This window comes from Protopterus annectens, chromosome 4.part0 (assembly GCF_019279795.1).
Source record: "Protopterus annectens isolate FY-2018-M chromosome 4.part0, PAN1.0, whole genome shotgun sequence".
NCBI lineage: Eukaryota > Metazoa > Chordata > Ceratodontiformes > Protopteridae > Protopterus > Protopterus annectens.
This window is the reverse complement of record NC_056733.1, coordinates 459371091-459392424: the sequence shown is the minus strand read 5'-3', so window position 1 is coordinate 459392424 and position 21334 is coordinate 459371091. Positions and strand designations below refer to the sequence as shown.

The 21334-nt window shown below is 40.5% G+C and overlaps 1 protein-coding gene across 1 annotated transcript in view; it reads left to right on the top strand.

Annotated features, from left to right (window-relative positions):
- SCARF2 (scavenger receptor class F member 2) overlaps positions 1 to 21334 on the top strand; it is a 1458836-nt gene that overhangs the window by 647615 nt on the left and 789887 nt on the right. The gene's annotated exons all lie outside the window — the stretch shown is intronic.

Sequence of the window (21334 nt, the reverse complement as noted above, 5' to 3'; positions counted from 1 at the left end):
TTAGTCCTAGAGTAAAAACTAATCCAACTTGCCTACTCCCCAACTAGTACTTATGGTTTAACCTGCTACAATGAACAGCCAGTTTCCCAACATTTTACCAGCTAGCCTGATTGACATGGGCATCCTAGGGCAATGTAGTAATTGTCTCATCTGTACTGACAGCCACTTGCTCCTAAAGCAAACAAATACAGTATGTGAGAGATGTAACTGTACCATGAAGCTGGCATCAATCCTCTAATGTAACAATAAACAAGACATCAAGCAGGCTGTCAGTACACACACCTCTCCTCTCACACAAGACAAGGTCAAGTCACATAGATCCACCTATGTGGAGGTACTCACTAAGAGCCTAGAGTGTCCTGGTTATAGGCGATTCCACAGTAAGACATACAGATGTCCCCGTCAGCAGGCTAGACAAGGAGAAAGTCACAATTACCTGCCTGTCAGGTGCCAGGATCCATCAAATCACAAACGCAGTCAAGTCACTCAACAACAATTACCATTATGACTCTGTCATAGTACATGTTGGAGTGAATGACTTAAGAAATACCTCTCTGGACTATATGAAGAGAGACATGACTGAACGGGCAGGTTTGTCCCTAGCCCTAGCACTAAGTAGCGTTTTACCTTCACCCAGGATGATGCCACTATACAGACAAAACATGATTAATTTCAAAAATTGGCTTAGCTTCTGGTGTCAATCCAAAGGGCTCCAGTATCTGTCAGCCTGGGAAGACATGGTCGACACGCTGCTTTGCCAGAGATGGTCTTCACCTGTCTCCTCTAGGCTTGAGTAGAAACGCAATCGCCCTGAGTTTCCTGGACTTTGTTAATTCAAATGCTGTACAAGGGGTTTAGATGTCTTGGACCTGGTACTTGCCAGCATGGGGGGGGGTCACTGCGTCACTGCACTACTCCCTGAGTGTTGCCTTCCCTGATGAGGTTAGACCATAATTTCTTTCTTGTCTGAAGTAAAGATCAGTCTGAACAGCCACAGAGGAGCAAATAAACTGTAAAAATTTCTCCAACGCAAACTTTAGAGTACTAAACTAGGATATAAAAAGTTTCAAACCCCCTGCTAACACAGCCAACAATGACTCCTATGTAGAGGAGTACACAGATGCCCTGTTTAGACATTGAAACAACTGTATAGACTCGGCTGTACCTGTCAGGATCAAAACCAGGCCCTCCCAAAGAAAAAGGCCACCCTGGTGGATAGCAAGTATAAATAGGTTTTATAAGAAAAGGAAGAAGCTGTTATCCAGGAAAAAGAGGGAGCTTACTCACCAGAGGAAGAATATCCTCCACAGCTTGAACAAGCAAATCAGATATCTTGTAAAGTTCTCTAAAGCAAATTATGAGGTAAAATTAGCATCTCTAGCTAAAGACAATCATAGGGCTTTCTTTAGCTATGTCTGGAATGTTAAAGGGAATTCCCAGCTATGTGCTGAATTGATTGTGGACAGTACTGTTCACAGTGAACTTGAAGAAATTGCCAACCTGCTGGTGGACAGATATGGTGCAAATTTCACATCTGTCCCCACCAGACATAGCCCAAAGCATCCCTGTCACCAGTCCACCACCTAGCATCTCCAAAGAACAGATCATATCCACCCTGTGCAAGACCAAAAACAGCCTCCATGAGACCAGATAACATCCCAGGCTGGTTACTAAACAATCTGAAACAAGACCTATCAGAACTGCTTGGCACTCTCTTCAACCATAGCCTGAGCACTGGCTTTGTTCCAACAGAGTGGAGAACAGCAACAATAATCCACTTACACAAAGGGGGTCCATCAGCCGACCCTGGGAACTATAGACCCATAAGCCTAACCAGCCTTATCTGTAAGGCCATGGAAAGAATCATCATGGACCTTATCAACAAGGACATAGGTGACAGGTGTGGGTCAGTAAGAAAGGATTGCAATATTGTGGCTGTTCTATAGGTAGTCTTGAGTGATCTTTGGTCTGGCAGAATCATTGTGTACTCCCTCCCTCAATAAGGTGCCTTAGAACCATCAGCTGCACCACTAAATACAAAGCAATATATGTCTTATTTCACCTTTAATTTGTGTGTTACCTACTCCAATTTCAGTATTGATAATTGTTATACATTGCTTTTATTCATAGTTTATGGTAAACACGGTGGGTGCTAGTAAATATAATCATACAAGGTACAAGTCAACTGGGTCATGTGACTATTTAGGCCTTGGCATAACTCACCCTTAGACCTTGTCTCCTTTTTCAAAGTGCAATAGCTGAGTCATACTGGGGGGAATTTATGAATAGCCATCCAATTGTCATTGCATGACAGACTGTCTCTCCACCACAATCTGTTTATTTGCTGAGACAGGTACAGATCTCTTGTCCTAGTATTCACTGACCAGTTTGATGTGTGGTTCTTTAGGGCATATATTGGACTTCTGCATTCTTAATGGCCCAGAAGGCAGGGCATAGATCACCGCTAAGGAGTCTGTAGGACACTGAAAACAGGCAGAAAACCTTCAGCCTGTCTTCATAGCTCAGCACTTTTAGATCTGTGATACTTTTTGTTAGGAACCTTTGGGGTATCTTCAACTGCTTGATATGTCTAGTAAGATACAAGAAAACTAAAATAACCAATGAATAGTGGAAAACAAAATAAAATAGTGCTGTTTGCATTATTAGCTAATTCATCAGTTAGCAGTTTTGTCTTAGATCAAAGACTTTATCTGCATTTGATGATGGGCCTGATCAGTGTCGAATACAGAGGGGTAAGGACTTCTTTGGATCTAGAGGAAATGTCCTTCATGAGCTGCCTGACAGAAGGACTTTCTGACCACTGTTGTGAAATGATTATCAAAGGAGAGGGAGTTATCTAGCCATGTATCAAGGTCTGTCACAACATTTGCCATTTGGAGTGGTGTGTTTTCTATACTATAAATTGGGTAAGGGTTTGTTTACCAAATGCAACTATATTGCATTTCTTAGCATTTAGTTTCAGTCCATTTTCAGAGCACCAGCTGTGCAAGTTCATTTAGCAGCTTCAGCATATCAGATGGGTATTACAATCATCTGCATACTTGGTTAATCAGAGATCCTCATTTTTGATTTGGAGATCAAATAAGTATATGCTGAATAGCATGGATTCTCAAGGAACTCCACTGGTTACTTTCATGTACCTGCCACCTTTACTGTGTGGGTTCTGTTGCTCAGCCAGTTTGCTATTCATGTAATGGTGTAGGAATCAATTTGGAGCATATTCCACTTGTTAGTTATGTTAGCAAGCTGTTGGTATCAAACATTTTGGCTAGGTCAAGATATACTATATAAGCAGCATGCTCACTGTTTATGTCTTGTGTTACCCTCTCAAAAAATACTACTATGTTCACTAGAAAAGTTCTACCCTTAACAGTGTAAGACTGCTGGGGGTCAGATCTTAATATTGTAATTTATCCAGTTTGTCATGACCCATTTCATAGCCTTGCAGATGAGACTCTATAGGCTGATGACACAGTAATTTCCAGGATCTGTGGAGTGGTTGCTGTTGTGAAGTGGCATCACAACTGCTGCGTGCCATACCTCGAGGACAAAGCCAGTGAATAAGCTCAAGATAAATGGGTGTAGGAGCAGGTCCACCAGTACATGTTTTGTGCTGCTCAGTATCATTGGGTATGTTAGGTCCATACAGGATGTATTGTTTTATCTGGAGAGTAATTCTAGCATGTGTTTAATGATGATAAAGGTTTTGAGATCCTTAAGGATATTTGGGGTTTGTGCAGATGTCTGGGGTGAAGTCTGCACTGAATTTATTTGATAAACTATTTGTGATATCCATTGTGATCTGAGAAGGTGGTGCCATTATGAATAGCTTCAGAGCACTGTTGGCATTATTTCCTAACTTCCTAATTTAAGAATATATGGATCGGTAATCATACTTAGCTTCAAGTACCAGTTTAAGTTCATGGGACACCTTTGTTTTCCTCATAATATTTTTCCAGTACCTTAGATACCATTCTGATATTGATATTTTCAGTACCTTAGATACCTTAGACACCTTTTTGATGTTAGCCTTGATTTGTGGGCCTTTAGTTTTCTTTATATTCTAAGAAACATTTTCCTTTTACTGCACTTTTTATTGATGCAAGTGGTTTGCTAGGCTGATTGCTCTTCACATCTCTCAACATCTTAGCCCAAGAATTCTGGAAGAAGTCAAAAGCAATGGGGGACAACCCCCCATGATTAGTGTTGATTTAAAATATTCATCTTATAAACTTAGAAAGTTGATAAAATTAACAGAATTTGTATTATGTTTTTTGAAAAGTATGAAGTGTGAAACTCAAATGTCTGTCATTATTTACTGACTTCAGTCCTCAATGATTTGGTAGAAAGCCATACACTTAAGGTGCAACAGACCAAAACTATGAAGCAAAAAGCTGGACATTCTGCAAAAATTTGGACAGATGATTGCTCTTACATTTCTCATTTTGTTTAGTTTTGGTAGGGACTATCAGATGAATACAGTTTTCTATGTCTGCATACAAGGTATTACATAACTACTAGCTATGTCAACAGTTTGTGAGCAACAGCTGTACTTGAACTTTGAGATTTCATCATCAACTTTTTGGAGGTTTTAAGTATTTGAATGCTGTGATATTTGCATCTGTTAGATTTTGAAAGATAAGGTTGCCAGTTTGTGGTCAAACTTGACTGAGTAGGAGTATGCCATAGGGATAGTGCATATAGATGTTATATTTATTTTTATTTATTTTTTTGCATTTGTTTACTGGGAAAATCTACTGGGCCTAAATGAGCTCATTTTCAGTAGAGGCCTGGGGAAAAAAGCTCCAACATGAACATAGGTACAGAAAAAAATTAAACATTAAATCGTACAGAAGAACAAACAGTGTTACACATAATGATTACAGTGATGTATACAGAATATATACATAAAAGCAGGAATTTAGTTTGATTACAGTAATATATACAGAATATATATGTAAAAGCAGGAATCTAGTCAATTGGATAACAGTAATATATACAAAATGTATACATAAAACCAGGAATTTAATTGATTGCCAAATGAATTCAATCAGAGATGCCTAAACAGAGATATATTAATCAGCATTATTGTACCAGTATCAACAAGTGATGAAACACATAATAAATATGGAGAAAGTATCATCAGTCAGCAGTAGCAAAAAGCATAGGAGTTTAGTTATCATATAAGGAGAAGGAAGAGGTTAGGTTATAGAGCAGGAACATAGCCAGGAAGAGTTGAAAGGATTTTTCAGTATTTGTTTGAAGGCGGTGGTGCTGCTGGTGTTTCTTATAGAACGTGGAAGTGAGTTCCATAGTTTGGTGACATTAAAGGAGTAGAGGAGTTGACCAGCAGGTAAGGTAGGCTTTTCTACTTTTAGAAGTAGATGATTTTCTGATCTTAGTTGCCTGCTCGGTTGGTATTTGGCAAGTAGAGTTGAGAGAGCAGGACAGTCTGTGGGTCTGTAGATTATTTTGTGCACTGTAGTTAGTTGGGTGAATGAGAGATGGTGGGTGAGTTCCAGACACCCTAATTGTTTCAGTGAGTTACAGTGGTGGGAAGAGAATTTGGCCTTGGTGGCAAATTTGGCTATTCTGTTGTAACACATATTAAGCTGGGAATTTGTAGAATTTTGGATTCTGAGGAGAGGGACACCATAAAGGAGACAGGGTAATAAAAAGGTAGTTGCAAGGGTTTGTCTATTAGAGAGGCTAAGAAAATTTTGGTGCTTGTAGAGCATGCCAAGCTTTTGGTTTGTTTTTTAATGTTATTATTTATGTGTAGGTCAAACTTAAGGTTTTCATCTATAATAATGCCTAGTAATTTAATGTATGGGACAACTTCTATAGTGGTATTGCCTTGGGCTTGTATAGTAGAGGTTTTTTTTTTTTTTTATCTAGGGTAGTGGTTTTCTTAGGGGTAAAAATTACTAGTTTAGCTTTTTTTTTTTGGCTTTAGGGCAAGATGATTGTTACGCATCCAAGATTCAGTAGAGGTGAGGGCATGCTGGGTGATTTGCTGGAGTTCAGAGCTGGAATTTGCAGTGCATATTATTGTAGAGTCATCAGCATACTAGATTACTGAGCTTTGAGAGTGGAGTGAAAGTTGTTAATAAATATGTTAAATAAGAGACGACCAAGTATGGAGCCTTGCGGTACTCCTGTGGAAGTATTGAGGAAGGGAGAGTAAGATTGTTGCCATTTGGTGGATTGCTGCCTATTGGAGAGATAGCTATATTTGTAAGGATCAGGTCAATAATATCGTGTTCCCTAGTGGGCTTTTTGAAAGTATGATCCAGGGAAATCCAGTTTATGAAACTGAGGAATTTTTGCACATATAGGTCTCACAGTTTATTGACCAGTAATGGAAGTCACACTACATGATGATGTTTTGTGTATTCGAAGTTCATCCAAAATACTGATTAATTTGACATGGTTTGCTAGGATCACTAAGGGGGTGTAGTAACATGCTATTGTCTGATCGTTGTTTTTATTTAGAGTGAGTTGAATTTCAATAAGTTCAGTTTGTGGGTCTCTAGGAATCTTTTTCATGGTAATATGTTTTTTAACAAGTATGGATACATCACTACAGTTTACGTTAGGTCTAAAACACATAGTGGGCAGAAGACCCTGGTGCAGAGGGGGTACATTCTGCAATAGTAAGACACACACACACACACACACACACACACACACACACACACACACACACACACACACACACACACACACACACACACACACAAATGTGGTCCAAAAATAGGGGGCTTCAAGTTGAGGCAATTTGTTGTTTAGACTCCTAGCACTGAACAGTGCCACTTTGATGTTGTTTAGTGCTTCATTTGTTTTGCTTTTTTAGACTGAAGATCCATTAGCTGGACACTGCCTAAAAAAGGCATCATGGGGGGAGCAAGGACTTTGATTAATATACAGAAACCCTGAAATGAGAGATGAAAGACATCTTTGGCAAAGCAATTAGGGCTATGCAGTGGCCCATCTCCAACTGTCACAAACTCTATCCCCCTTGAATTACACCAGTTATTCTGCCAATTGTACAAAACAATTGTCATTTCTTTGTATGTCAGCATCATTGATGTAGAAGGAACAATTCTGATCAATTCCAGAGTCTTTCTTGCATTTGTAACATGCATGGAGAGCTTGGAAATGTGTCTCTGCATATCCCTCAGAGCATTGTGTGCCAGGGCATTCACACCCACATGGACCACCACCATTCATACCTGCTTGTGCTAAGGGTCTTAGGGCCCCTTGAACCATTCGGGATCTTGGCACCTGAAAGACAACCTATCATCACCCTATTCTTTGCTCAGTCTTGTGAAAGTGGAGTCTGTATGTCTTACCATGGAGTCTCCAGTCATCAGGTACATTTTTTTATTAGTAGAGCATTTAAGCATATTGGGTTTTGGTGAGGTTTTTCCTAGTAACTCTCAGTTATTGATATAGCAGTATGTGTTATGTTGTTTTTTAATTTCTTGGTCTTGTTTTCCCATGGTGTCTTTTTCAAAGATTTTTTTCAGCTTCAGCATTTGATTATTTTCCATGCATCTATGCGGAGTGTTGTGAAGGTGTGTGTTACTTACAAACTGTATTGTAAAGGTTTGTGTTACTCACAAACTGTGTTATGAGAGTGATGTCTTCATTTTCGTTACATATTTGCTTTCCTCACAGGTAGTTTGTGACAAAGTCAGTAGTAGTTCATTGTGTGTGAGCATCAAGCATTTGCCTGAATGTTTCAAGTGCTATGAGGCTGGCAAATGAGGGAATACAAGATGGCTGCCCTTCCATTTAGTCAAAGAGTACAGAAAATTACATATATGAGACTTGTTTGAAAAAAGTTTGGTTTGCTGAAATGTTTCCTTTCTTTAATAAATCCTTAAGAGTACAGAATATTAAATGCTTATTTTCCTTTAATAAATTCTTATGAATACATATTATTAAATATTAGTGAAAACCATAAGACATTTGTAATATAGTTAACTATTGGAAGTGCTCTACTAAATTAAAAACAGCTTGCTGTATATTAACTAGGTTCTGAATCACGAAGAAGTGCCTTAGCACAGCCTGGTAGTGGACATGGCTTTATTTATGCTCGCTAAGAGTAAAACATCAGTTGAAGTGTCTATGTCTATTGAATACAGGTTTACTTATTGCAATATGGCTGAGTTAAGAGTTTAAAGAAAAAAACAGGTTTTGGCTTCAGACAGTAATGCTAAATTCCTAGAAACAACAGTAAACTATAGTTGTGTACACTTACCATAAATGTAGATGTTCGAGTGTATTCACTGTTGCAGTTATCACCTGTGGGTTATCCCTGCTGTGGTAGCTCTCAGCCGGCCCAAATACCAGAGTCAATGTTTTTCTGTGTCGGCTGCAGTCACCTATAGTCTGACGTTAGGTTGTTAATGCTATAAAGCAAGGCAGCCAACATCATTACATCAGGTTTTCTTGCCCTAACCCATCAAAAGCACAAGGAAATCAGGTAAAGTGGTCCTGGTGGCTAAAAGCCAATGTGGGGAAGCTTATGTCCCCCTAGGGGAAGAGGATATAAGGGGGATGGAGGGAGGGAAACCAGGACTGCAACAGTGAATACATTTGAACATCTGCATTTATGGTAAGTGTACACAACTGTACTATGTTCTTTGTGTTTCACTGTTGCAGTCATCACCTGTGGGAGGATTCCCAAAACTGAGGAGAGGAGTGGAATGATAGGTTAGAGCCCTAGGCATGGGTCAGCAAGCCCTGCAGAATTGCAGAGACAAACCCTGCCCTAGACTTAGAAAAAAGAGGTAGGTGGTAATGCTTTGTAAAGGTATGGACAGAGGTCCATTTGGCAGCTTCCAAGATGTCACTGGTGGGGACTCCTCTGAGGAAGGCTATGGAAGTGGAGGCTGCCATAGTGGAATGGGTACAAATAGACTTGGGGGTGCTTCCCATGTAGTCTGTAGCAGAAATGGATACAGTGTGATATCCATTTAGAAGTGGTTTGCTTGGAAATGGGCTTCCCCTCTGCCCTGAGGCAAAGCTGACAAGCAGCTGGTCTGTTTTTCTGAAGGGTTTAGTATGGTCCAGGTAGTTTGTGAGTTGTCTATGCACATCTAGTGAGTGCAGAATTCTTTCCCCCTTGTTTTGAGGGATGGGAAAGAAGGTGGGTAGGTGTATGGCCTGGTTGAGGATCACATCAGATACCACCTTGGCCATAAAGGAGGGGTTAGTCCTCAGGATAATCTGTCTGCATGGAAAATGATGATGGGCTCAACAGCCATAAGTGCCTGAAGTTCTGAAACCCTTCTGGCTGAGGTGATAGCTAGTAGGAAGACAGTCTTCCAGGAGAGGTATGTCAATTCTGTTGAAGCAGCAGGTTCGAAAGGAGGTAAGGTTAGTTTTTCTAAAACATAATTCAGGTCCCAGGCTGGTGTAGGAGGCCTTCTAGGAGGTCGGATACTAGAAGCCCCTCTGAGGAATTATGTAATCAAAGGATGAGAGAAGAGGGGTAGGTCTGAATCGTAATGGGCTGAAATGGTTGAGACATGGATTTTAATAGAAGAGAAGGACAGGCCACTTTTGAGCAACTCGGCTAGGAAATCCAAGATAATTGGGATGGAAGCATGAGCGGTACTGGCCTCTCTGGACTCGCTCCAGGAGCAGAATCCTTTCCATTACCCTGCATAAGATTTTCTGGTGCTGGACCTTCTGACCTCTGTGAGAATGTCTAGGACCTGTTTGTTTAGCAGAGACTCGTTGTTAACTTTTAAGATATAAGCCATGCTGAAAGATTGAGAGTCTGCAAGTCTGGGTGCAGTATCTTCCCCCTCACATGGGTCAAGAGATCTGCAATCAGGGGAAGCTATTTGGGGGGCTGTAAGGTCAGGCTGTGCAGTAAGGAGTGCCAATGCTGTCTGGGGCAATCTGAAGCAATGAGGATGACTTTTGGTCTCTCCTCCCTTATTTTGATTAGTACCTTAGGAATAAGGGATAGAGGAGGGAATGCGTACACAAAGAGGGAATTCCAGGGGAAGGTCAACGCATCCACCTTCCATGCTAGGAGGTGATACTCCCTGGTACAGAACTTTTGCAGCTGGTAGTTGAGATGCGAGGCAAAGAGAGTCCCCCACTCCTGAGTGATTTGCAGAAAGGTTTCCCTGTGGAGCTGCCATTTGTGGGGGTCCAGTAAGTTTCTGCTTAGGTGGTTTGCCAGGGTGTTGTTGACCCCTGGTAGGTATTGGGCAATTAGGTATAGACTCATGGAGTCTGCTGTCAGCCAGAAGTTCATGACTAGCCTGCACAGAGGGTAAGATTGCCCCCCCCCCCATTTGTTGATATACCACATTACTGTGGTGTTGTCTGTTTTTATACGGAGAACCCCTGGCCTGAGATGGGGTTTGAAGGATGTCAGAGCCTTTTGTACTGCCATCAATTCTTTCTGACTGATGTGTAAGTGAGGGTGCTGGGCATCCCAAAGATCTTGGGTGCACCTGCCTGGTAGGTGAAAATCCCAAGCAATGTCTGAGGTGTCAGTGGTGATGGTCCATCCAGTGGGGCGGAGCATGAAAAGAAGACCCTTGTTCTTGGCATAGGCCTCTGCCCACTAGAGAAACTCAGCCCTTATACATGGGATCAGAGGGAGACAGGTCTCCAGAGACTGAGAGTGCTGGCACCAAACGTTGTTTAGATACCACTGAAGTTTTCTCTTGTGAAGCCTTGCCAGAGTAATTAGAAAGATGCAAGATGTCATGTATCTCAGGGCTTGCAGGAACTTCCTCGCAGTGAGGTGACTTCTGGAAGCCAGGTGGGTAAAGCAGAGAGGCAGGAAGCTCTGCTTTTCTGGAGAAAGGGAGGCTATTTGGGGTGCTGTGTCTAGCAGAGCTCCTTCCTGGTGGGAGTTTGCTTTGATTTCTTCTCATTGATGGTGAACCCTAGGGACATTAGGAGGGATTTGACAAAGAGAAGGTCCTGGATCAGCTTTGCTTTGCACTCTGCCTGAATGAGGCAGTTGTCCATGTAAGAGTAAATCTTTAGATTTCTCTGTCTGCAAAATGCTATGGCTAGGGCTAAGCATTTAGTGAAAACTCTGGGTGCAGTAGATAAGCCAAAGAGCAGCAGAGAAAGTGTAGTGATCCTGCTCAGAAGCACAGGAATTTCCTGCAGGACTCCCTTATGAGGATGTGGAAATAGGCATTTAGGTCTAAGGTCACTAGCCAGGCAATTTCTGTTAGCATAGGCAGCAGCTGCTGCATAGTTAGCATTTTGAATCTGGGGACCACGAGGGAGGTGTTCAGAATAGATAGATCCAGGATGGGGTGCCAAGTGTCCTCTTTTCTGGGAACAAGGAATAGTCTGGAATAAAAGCCTTTGTCTGTTTGATCTGAGGGAACAGGTTCTACTGTCCCCTGGGATATGAGAGTTTGGATCTGTTTCAATGCCTCTGCCCACAGATTTGGTGGTTAGTCTGGGCACCCTCTTGGAATTGGGAGTTCACTGAAAGAGAATTTGTATCCTTGAAAAATTATCTTTAAGACCCATTGGTTCTTTGTTACAGAAAGCCAATTTTCTTTGAAGAGGGAGAGCCTTCTTCCTAGTTTTTGATGAGTGAAGGGAGAGCAGAGGGGGAAGCGGGGAATCATTGTGAGTTTTTGCCGTAGAAGGGTTGCTTAAAACTCCATGCCTTTGGGGCTGAAGTGGTCCACTGTTTGCTTCTCTGCTGGTCCTGGGATAGGGGTCTGGATGGCCTGTCGCTGCAGGGCTTACCTTGGCCCTGTCTGCTAGGTGCACGGAAGGACCAGTACTTAGAGGGAAAGTTCCTGCTGAACTTGGGAGGTTGAACCTGAAAGAAATATTTTACTGATTGCACAGATTTTGCTTTGTCTTCCATCTTTTTAAGTACAGCTTCTGCTTTTACTCCAAGCAAGCGCTCCTGATCTAGAGGTGCATCAGTAAGTTTAGACTTGACATGATCAGGGAGCAGTTCTTTTAGTCATGCATCTCTCCTAATGACAGATCATGTCACTGCTGCCCTGCTAGAGGCTTCCAGGGCATCATATCTACAGTGTAATGAGTGTCTGGCCACCTGACAGTCAGAGAACAGTAAATCTGCTAACTCTTTTGAATTGGCACAGTCAGGAAAGGTAGAAATATTTTGTTTTAATAGTTCCAAAGTGTGTTGCTGAAATTTTAACATATGGAACTGACAACTGAGTGCTCTGATAGCTAAGGTTGCAGAGGTGTATACTTTTTTACATCATCTGTCCAGAGCTCTGGCGTCCTTGTCAGAAGGAATAAGATTCTTGGTGGAACTAGTCTTAGCTCCTTTAGGTCCCTGTGTAATGACCTCTGCATTTGCAGCAGAATTTCTGTATAGGTATTTGTGAGAATCCGGTTCTCTGTAATACCTGTCAGGTTTACTGGGAGCAGGTGGGAGGGAATCAGGGGCTAAGCTGGATTCATGGTAAACATCATCCACCACTTCTAAATAGGGGGGATGGCCAGGGGTCTGTCCTGGGGCAGGTCCAGAAACTCTTTTAAGTCTTTTCTTAGACTGGGGGAACTCCTGAGATTCCCATTAGAAATGTTCCCTGAGGGTGTGAAGGGTTTACCCTATGGAAAGGTCCAATGGAGGGGAGGCGGAAGAGATGGATTCCTCTGCATCTGAATCCCGATAAGCAGTCAGAGGTTGCTGTTTCTCTTCAAAATCTGAATAGTCAGATTCCTCACAATCCTGTTCTGTCATAATTTCTGAACAAGGGTGCCTTATTCTTTTAGAAGTTGTGACCTCCTACCCCGGATAAGGGAGATGAGATCCTCTGCTATTTTAAGCATTTGTGCTTGGGGTGGTGGAGCAGAAGCAAGATGGTGGCTAGAAGTGGCCTGGCTTCTAGGCCTGAGAGACTCCGTTGGTCTGAGAGAGATGGTAGTCAGATGAGAAGATGTCATTTTTTGTCTAGATTCGGTAGTTCAAAAGGCCTCCTCAGAAGCCAGTGCCTGCGTCGCAGCTTCGGGCCCAACCAAGGGTGAGACAGCCAAAGGATCGGAAGACAAAGAGGATTTCTGCAGCATACAGGACTCTGAAAGGGTGTCAGTAGTGGCCTGTGTATATATCGAATTGGGCATCAGGGGTTGCGAAAGCACCTCACTAAATTCCAGAGAAGTGATGACCTGCTTAGCGGTAGTGTAGTCGGAAGGCTTAGCCTTGTGTGGTCTGTCTCTATCCTTATCTATGCATTTTTTGGAATGTGCACAAATTGTTGGCTGACAGATGCCATATCGGAATGCAAAGATGGAACATAAAACTGTCTACAAAAAGAGATCTACTGCGAATGGTTTTCACATTAAAGAGGGCACAAAACTGGCAACTGGGGATGTCGTGGTCTGGGCCTAAACAAGTGACACAGTAAGAATTGAAGTCTCAGTGTGGGATCTGCTTTCCAAAGGCGAGACAATTGTTAACTTTTTCAGACATCGGTTAGTGCAAGAAAAATGGGTCTCCAACAGGGACATTGACTCTGGTATTTAGGCCGGCTGAGGGCTACTGCAGCAGGGATAACCCACAGGTGATGACTGCAACAGTGAAACATGAAGAAAATCTTAGTCTCTCATACAAAATAATCACTACCATTTCTCAGACTGCCCACACATTTGATCAAAACTTTGTACAAGAATAGGAAAAGTGCAGATAGATAAAATAGGTAAAAAACTTTCTCACACTGTGTAGGACACCAATGAGGAAGAGAAAAGGCAAACACTACTAAAAACTCCTGATGTCCACCACGGCAGTAAAACTTAATAGTAAAATCAAAACTTTAATAAAAAGAATATAACATAAAATAAGCAGTCCTCAGTCTTCCGATAAGCGCTTTTGGCAAATAAGCCTTCCTCAGATCGTATAAAAAGGACTGTTAGCTTTTGTATTTATAAGGCATCACAGCCATTCCTCATTTAGTTCTCTGACATGCAGATAGATAAAATAGAGGGAAAACAGCAAATGTAGCACAGTGAAACAACACAGAACTTACTATGTCAGCAGAGTCAGTACTGGGAACAATGCAGTAGCCTTAGCTTCCAGCAAAAAAAAAAAATATAATAAAATGAGCAAAATCTGTTTAAATACCACTAAAATGGCAGAAATAAACAGGTGACAATAAATGAATTATGTTAAGCAAGAGTTTGGAACCAAATTTAATATATTTAGTTACACAAGCTTCATAAGAGTACAACAATCTTGTCACATTACTTAAATCTCTGTACCTTTCCTATTTCTCTTCACTAATTTACCTTCTTTCATACTGGCATGTCTGCTGAAATCTTTATTTACACATTAATCTCCCTTGTTTTTTTTTTCTCTTTTGTTGTCTTTTCCTTTTCTCCTACTATATTAATTAAACTAGTTTGAAACAGCAGACTCAAACAGAATTCCGAGTGGTAATATTTATATTTCTTATTCTCATATGTACCTAGGTTTTAACTTGCATTTCAATTTGTCATGTGTAAAGTGTGTATAGAGTTGTAAAGTATGTATATATATATATATATGTTTATCTGTATCTCTGTATTATACTGTCTAACTTTATCTATTTAAAATTAAATAAAAATAAAAAAATGCATTGGGGAACAAAAGCCATTACATGGGTCATGTGGTAGCTTTGCTTTTCACATGAATAGAGAATATGCGCTCGGGCTCGCTCTGCACCCCACCCTGCCCCCTATTCCCACCCGCCCACAGTACTGTTACATTTATACTGTCCTAGTCAATCCCCCGGCTTCTTCCTCCCAACCAGCATCTCACACATCACCAAATGGCACTCCCTCTCTACAACCCAACTTTTCTCCTTCCTTTCCTGCCATGTCCTGGTTGAAAACTGTGCCCTATAATGGCCAGCCCCTTGCTATGCTACCATCAACAAAAACACTAGTATTTTCTGTACTCCCCAAATGCTCATCCTTTATCTCCTCACTGCCTATGAGAAACAGTACCACCATGGATTCCACTACCCAAAATGTCAAACTACCACCCTAGACTTCTCTTACAAGTTAGCTCATCTAACTATCCCCCACACATCCAAACCCTCATCCCCTTTACCTCATCACCCAATGAAAACCTTAAAATCTAAGGCAAGGGGCAAGCACTGTGTAAGACTTATTCATAAGTTTCTAAAGCCCATAATCAGATTTCAATATAACCTCGTTACAGATGGGGGACATCCATCCCAACCCTGTCCCATCTCCACCTGGTGATAATAGCGCCTACACCACCAACCCCATCAATAAACTACCCCTTAACAGTCCTACATATGCTCTCCTAACATTTCACTTGAACACTTAAAGTATAAATAATAAAATCTCCATCCTGCATGCACTCTTAGCTGTTCATTCCCCAGACATAATGTGTCTTACAGAAACCTGGCTTAAACCTACTACTGCCAGTAATGAGGTATTACCCGCAGGCTACAACATGCACCAATTAGACCGAACAGCTAAGAAGGGAGGTGGGATAGCAGTTCTTTACAAAAATACATTAAGTATTAATAGAGATCCAGTTTACCCGCCCCTATTTAGTAATGCAGAAGTCCTCATTACCAAACTACAAATTAACAATAATAAGAGTATAAATATTGTCTGTGTCTACATTCCCCCAGGCAATAAAATAAGCACTCTGGAAGATATCCTCCAATAGTTATCCACTACCTACCCCCAAGAAACCATTGTTCTTGGTGACTTTAACACCGACTGGTGCACCTGTTCAGCTGAATCTCCTTTCACCTATACAAATCTGTTTGGGTTCACACAAATAATAACCTATCCCACTAGGATTAGTAAACCCACCACAGGGAAAGTATCTTAGATTGGGTACTTATCAATAGCCATCCAATCTTTTATACAGCTGGGACTCTCCCCAATGACCCAAGTGATCATTCACTAACTTATATTACTAAGCATAAGGCAGAAACTCACCACAAGACTGCATATAAAACAATCAGAAATAATAAAAACTTCAATCCTACTAACTTCCTAAACAAACTTTAATCAGTCAACTGGTCAATCCTAAAATATCTACCACTAGATGAAGCCGTAACTTTCTTTAACAATAAATTCCTGAGCATCCTTGACTCCCATGCTCCTGCACGTACTATAAAGACTAAGTCTAATACTGCTCCATGGCTCTCAAAGGAAACTAAGATAAAAATCAAACTTAGAAATATAGCCTGGACCAAATGGCGAACAACTAAAGCCCCCCTCGACCAAGTGAGATATCGTCAACTTAGAAATGATGCAAAAAAAACTCATTTTGCTAGACAAAAAAGACTACTACCAAAATCTCCAATTTAAATACCAAAACAATTCCCAAAGCTTTTGGGCAGGTATTAACCGACTTCTTCATCCAGGACAATCTACTACCCCAACACCATCAAACTACACCCATAAATCCCCAGAAACTGTTGCCACTGCCTTTAATAATTTTTTCACTGAAACTATTCAGCCCTTAGCTAACCAACTTGCTCCCACCCTCTCTAACTCTATCACTAATACACCCACTTCTCATCCCTCCTTTAACTTCCAACCTGTCTCTATCACTTTTATCCAATCCCTTATCAAAAAATAAAACCAACCCCCCTTTCTGCTGACCTCCTTCCTGCAGAGTACCTACAAAAAGCTGCCGATGCCATAGTATTCCCCATCTCTATCCTAATCAACAGAACACTAACTGATGGAACTACCCCCTCAGTCTGGAAAATATCCCATGTTATCCCTCTCCATAAAGGTGGAAGTTCAATAGAACTGTCCAGTTATAGACCCATTGCCATTCTCTCACGACTAGCCACATTAATGGAGAAGTGCATTCATAAGCAGCTTATGGACTCTCTCATTCAGAATGGTCTGTTTGCTAACTCTCAGCATGACTTTAGGCTACATCACAGTACAACCTCCACCCTCCTTTCTTTTATTAATACCATATTCCAAAATGGGAACAACAACAGGCTATCTTCAACCCTATTTCTAGACCTGCGAAGACCTTTGATATGGTCAACCACAAATTACTCATCCATGCCCTAAAATCCATCTCCCTAGATAACCATGCTATTCAGTCATTTCTATCCTATCTGAATGGCAGACAACAGGCTGTATTATGGCAGGACAAACTGTCCACCCTGCCACCTCTCACCCTTGGTGTCCCTCAGGGCTCTATTCTAGGTCCTCTACTCTTTTCTATCTTCATCAACAATCTTCATACTGCCATCCCTGATGCAACCTGCATTCAATGTGCAGATGATTCTACCCTGATCTGTATGGCCTCCTCCCCTTTAGACCTGCAAACCTTAACACAAAACACATTTAACACAGTTAAAAATTGACTCTCTAATCACCGTCTGTTATTAAATCCCAACAAAACTAAACTGCTCCTCTTTACCCCCACCAGTAATGCACCCCATTTTCCTTCTCCATAACATCCAACAATGGTACCTCTATCTCAGCAAATGACCATACTAAGCTTTTAGGAGTAATAGTGGACAATAATCTCAAATTTGATCTGCATACCAATAAAACTATAAAAAACATTAATAGGAAGCTTGGCTCATTATATAGAAGCAAACCTTTTTCTAACTCCATTAGCTAAGACTGCAATTGCCTGCTCACACCTACACTCTACCCTTCTATATGCCTCCCCCATACTCTCCAGTTTGAGCAAAACTGAACTTAGTAAGTTCTCTCACTGTTACAACCATATTGCCAAATTTGCCATAGGCTCAACATATAGGACACATCACTGTCAAAAGCTCAGTCTTCTCGGGTGGCTAGAACTGCCTAGCCTACTTCTGTTCAATCAGCTTATAGTAGCACACAAAATTCTGTACCACCCTGAAAATGCTTCAGCACTCAAAAATATCATAAAGCCATATAGCAATTCAAGGCAGCTATGATCATCCAATAAACTGTTGGTCCAAACCCACAAAGTCATTAACTCAGCCGGCGACTCCCTGCTTGCCAACATCATTGGTAAAACTTGGAATTCACTTCCATCTAACCTTACCCTCAAACCTTCTTTAAGTCTCTCCAAAAAAGGCCTCAAACAGTATTTTAAAGAGCACTTGCTTGTTCCTGTACTAACCCTGATTAATCACTACTTAATCAATGCCTTATTTAAAATAATATTGTACGCATCACTTGCTCATAATAGCTTGCTGCAACCTGTTATTTTTGTATACTATTACATACTGTGTATATTGTGAGTACCTATTAGAGGGCTTTGTAAATATATTTGACTCATATCTGTTATGTTCTATCTGTATCTGGAGCTTTTTTCCCCGGGCCTCTGCTGAAAATGAACATATATCCAATCGCACTATCCCGGTCAACAAATGTGAAATAAATAAATATGATTTTTGCTTCTTTTTTTCAGATTTTGGGTGAATTTCAATATCTTGATGTGCATGATTATGAGATAGAGTTGTTCTCGTGAGACATGTATATTTATTGTCCAATGTAGTGTTTACTGTAGAATATTCTCTTTTTTTCTATGTATTTTAATTATATAATGTTACCATTTGCCAAGTGCTACTATGTTAGGAAATTTTTTTCCTTGGGCTAGCATAGTAGGTGGGTTCTGCCCTTGTTGAACGTTTTAAATAAAGTAAACATTTAATCAGAAAAATATTCTAATATGTGGCAATCTAAGACCATAAATCCATTAAAAAGATACCTGTTTGCATATACATTTCACATATTTGCTTCTCACCATTCATGGAGTAGCCAAATCTGTAACCGTATGCATTCCAGAAAGCAAGAATCTACTGCAGTCCTAAGTCTAGAAAGGTTAGAGTTACCAACTTAGCTACAACTGATTTATGATTTTACAAGTCAGCCCCATTGCCCAGCACTGACCACAACATCATCTTCTTCACCTTCCATTTTCCAACATTTCACATAAGATCAGGGTGTTTCAGCAACTGTCACCATCTTTTTTCTGTTCAGATCCACTCCCCTACATTATTCAGAGGTCAAATCTAACTATCACCAATTGTCTTTTACTTTCCAGCATATGTGCACAGACTACCATACTGTGCTCTCTTTGACTTTCTCTGCAGTTGGAGCTACTTTGGCGTCTGCTTTGATGTCCTCATTTCCTTGTCAGTCTCTCAATGTGCATCCTACCACACATCTCAGACCCTTGATCTTCATCACCTCTAGCTTTCTGAGCAGCTCTGCCTATCATACAGCAGTAGTGGTCACCCTACCATTTTGTATTCCTTACATTTCAGTGTGTTTGGCATTCTTCTGTCATGCACTATTCTTGACACTGTGTCAGGTGACTGCAGCCCCTCTATTTCTAGAGGTGACCTCCTCATTCAGAATACACTTCTCTTCAACAGCTCTTCACAGATACAAGAAGCTGTTAATCTGTTACACTACTTCTATTGCCATCTTCAGCTTCTTCTGAGTTCTTCCATTTACCCACCACTGACTTCTCATCAGTTGTACTTGTTACTCTCCATGTACAGAGTTATGCTGCTGCAAGTGGTGGTGTGAGCTTCAAATATTTGAAGAAAAAGCTTGGTGAATCAGCTTTAATGAATTAGATACCAAATACTTTGAATTTACTCCCATTGCTCATTAGAGAGACTGATAATTCACTTTGTCTTCAAGAGCACAGTTTAATCTCACTTGCAATGTGAAATATGTTGTTAGTGGACTAAACCATCACTAAACAGTAACAGCAACAATCAGTGCGAATTGACAAAAATGAGTAGTTTGAAACAAAATACTTTAATAAAAATAAAAATAAAAAATAAAAAGTATAATTCCCTACAAATAAGCCCTTTTGTCGGGTCTATATTATCAAATCGAAAAACCCTTTACGCAAATACCTAAACGTCGACATCTATAATGTGAACCGTGGAAATCCTGAATGCACGAAACAGCGAAAAATAAAATAATGAACTGTCATAGTCGGCCAACCCCACCACCCGCTACATACTACCTACCCAAACAAAATAAATAAATCACATACATACACTAACTAAACCCTACTTCTAACCTAAAGTAAAGCACCAAAACCCTACTTCTAACCCTACACTAAATCCCACATACACAACTAACTATGCACTATCCTTAACCCCTCCCTAACCCTAAGGTCCATAATTACCGCACACATCCCCTACAGACATACACCCAAAAAAAATAAATAATACACATACATACATTTAACAAAACCCTACTTCCAACACTACACTAAACCCCACACACACAACTATCTATGCACTGTCCTTAACCCCTCCCTAACCCTAAGGTCCATAACTACCACACACTTCCCCTACAGACACACACCCCAAAAAAAAAAATAATAATACACATGCATACAGTTAAATAAATCCCTACTTCTAACACAACACTAAATCTTACATACGTTACCTATCTATTCACTTACCTTAACCCACATCCTAACCCTAAAGTCCTATCTATCGCACACTTACCTTATGGAGCTATACCACAGATGGGCCAACCGTTACACTTTGACATTTAAATTTTTGCTATTTTGGATGTTCGGCATTTCTGCCTTTCGCGCAACCCATGTCGCTCTTTTCGTATTCACGATTACGGTCTTTTGGTCTGGTAATAGGAACCCCTTTTGTCCTACATGGGAAACTTCATCAGAATCATTTTTTTTTTTCAATTCACACTGGTAGGTGGTTCATACCTCAACAATAAATTAATGCAAGAATTGCATATCTTCATCTCAGCACTATACTCCTGCTCATGTAGCATACCTCTCAACCGTACAGATGTTTGCAGAATGCCCAGATTTTTAATTCATATTTTTGGTCCATTTCTCATAAAATTGTGGTTTTCTGGCAAATCATTGGCAAATCATTGAGGGTTGAAGTCAGAAAATAATGGCACATATCTGAGTTTCAAACTTCATATCCTTCAGAAAATTTATGCTAATGCAAAATCTGTTATTATATCAATTTCTAAGTTTGTAAGAGCAATTTTTAAAAAGTCTCCTATTTATGGGCCTTTGCACCCCCATTATTGATGGCTTTGTCCAGATTTCTTGCTCTAAGAGGTTGAGAGGTATGATGTACAGTGGTTGTAATATGCTAATTTTGTAAACATATTTCTTATTTCTTTCATTTTTTTTTTTGTTTTGCCTATTACTTCATCTTGATACTAATGGACTTAACTGTAATATGATTTAAAACAGAATTACATAATTCATACTGATTTAATATCTCTACAAGTATCTTTAAATCCTGTTTTAATTTTACATAACATATGGTATTACACACTATTGCCATCAGAAGGATATAGT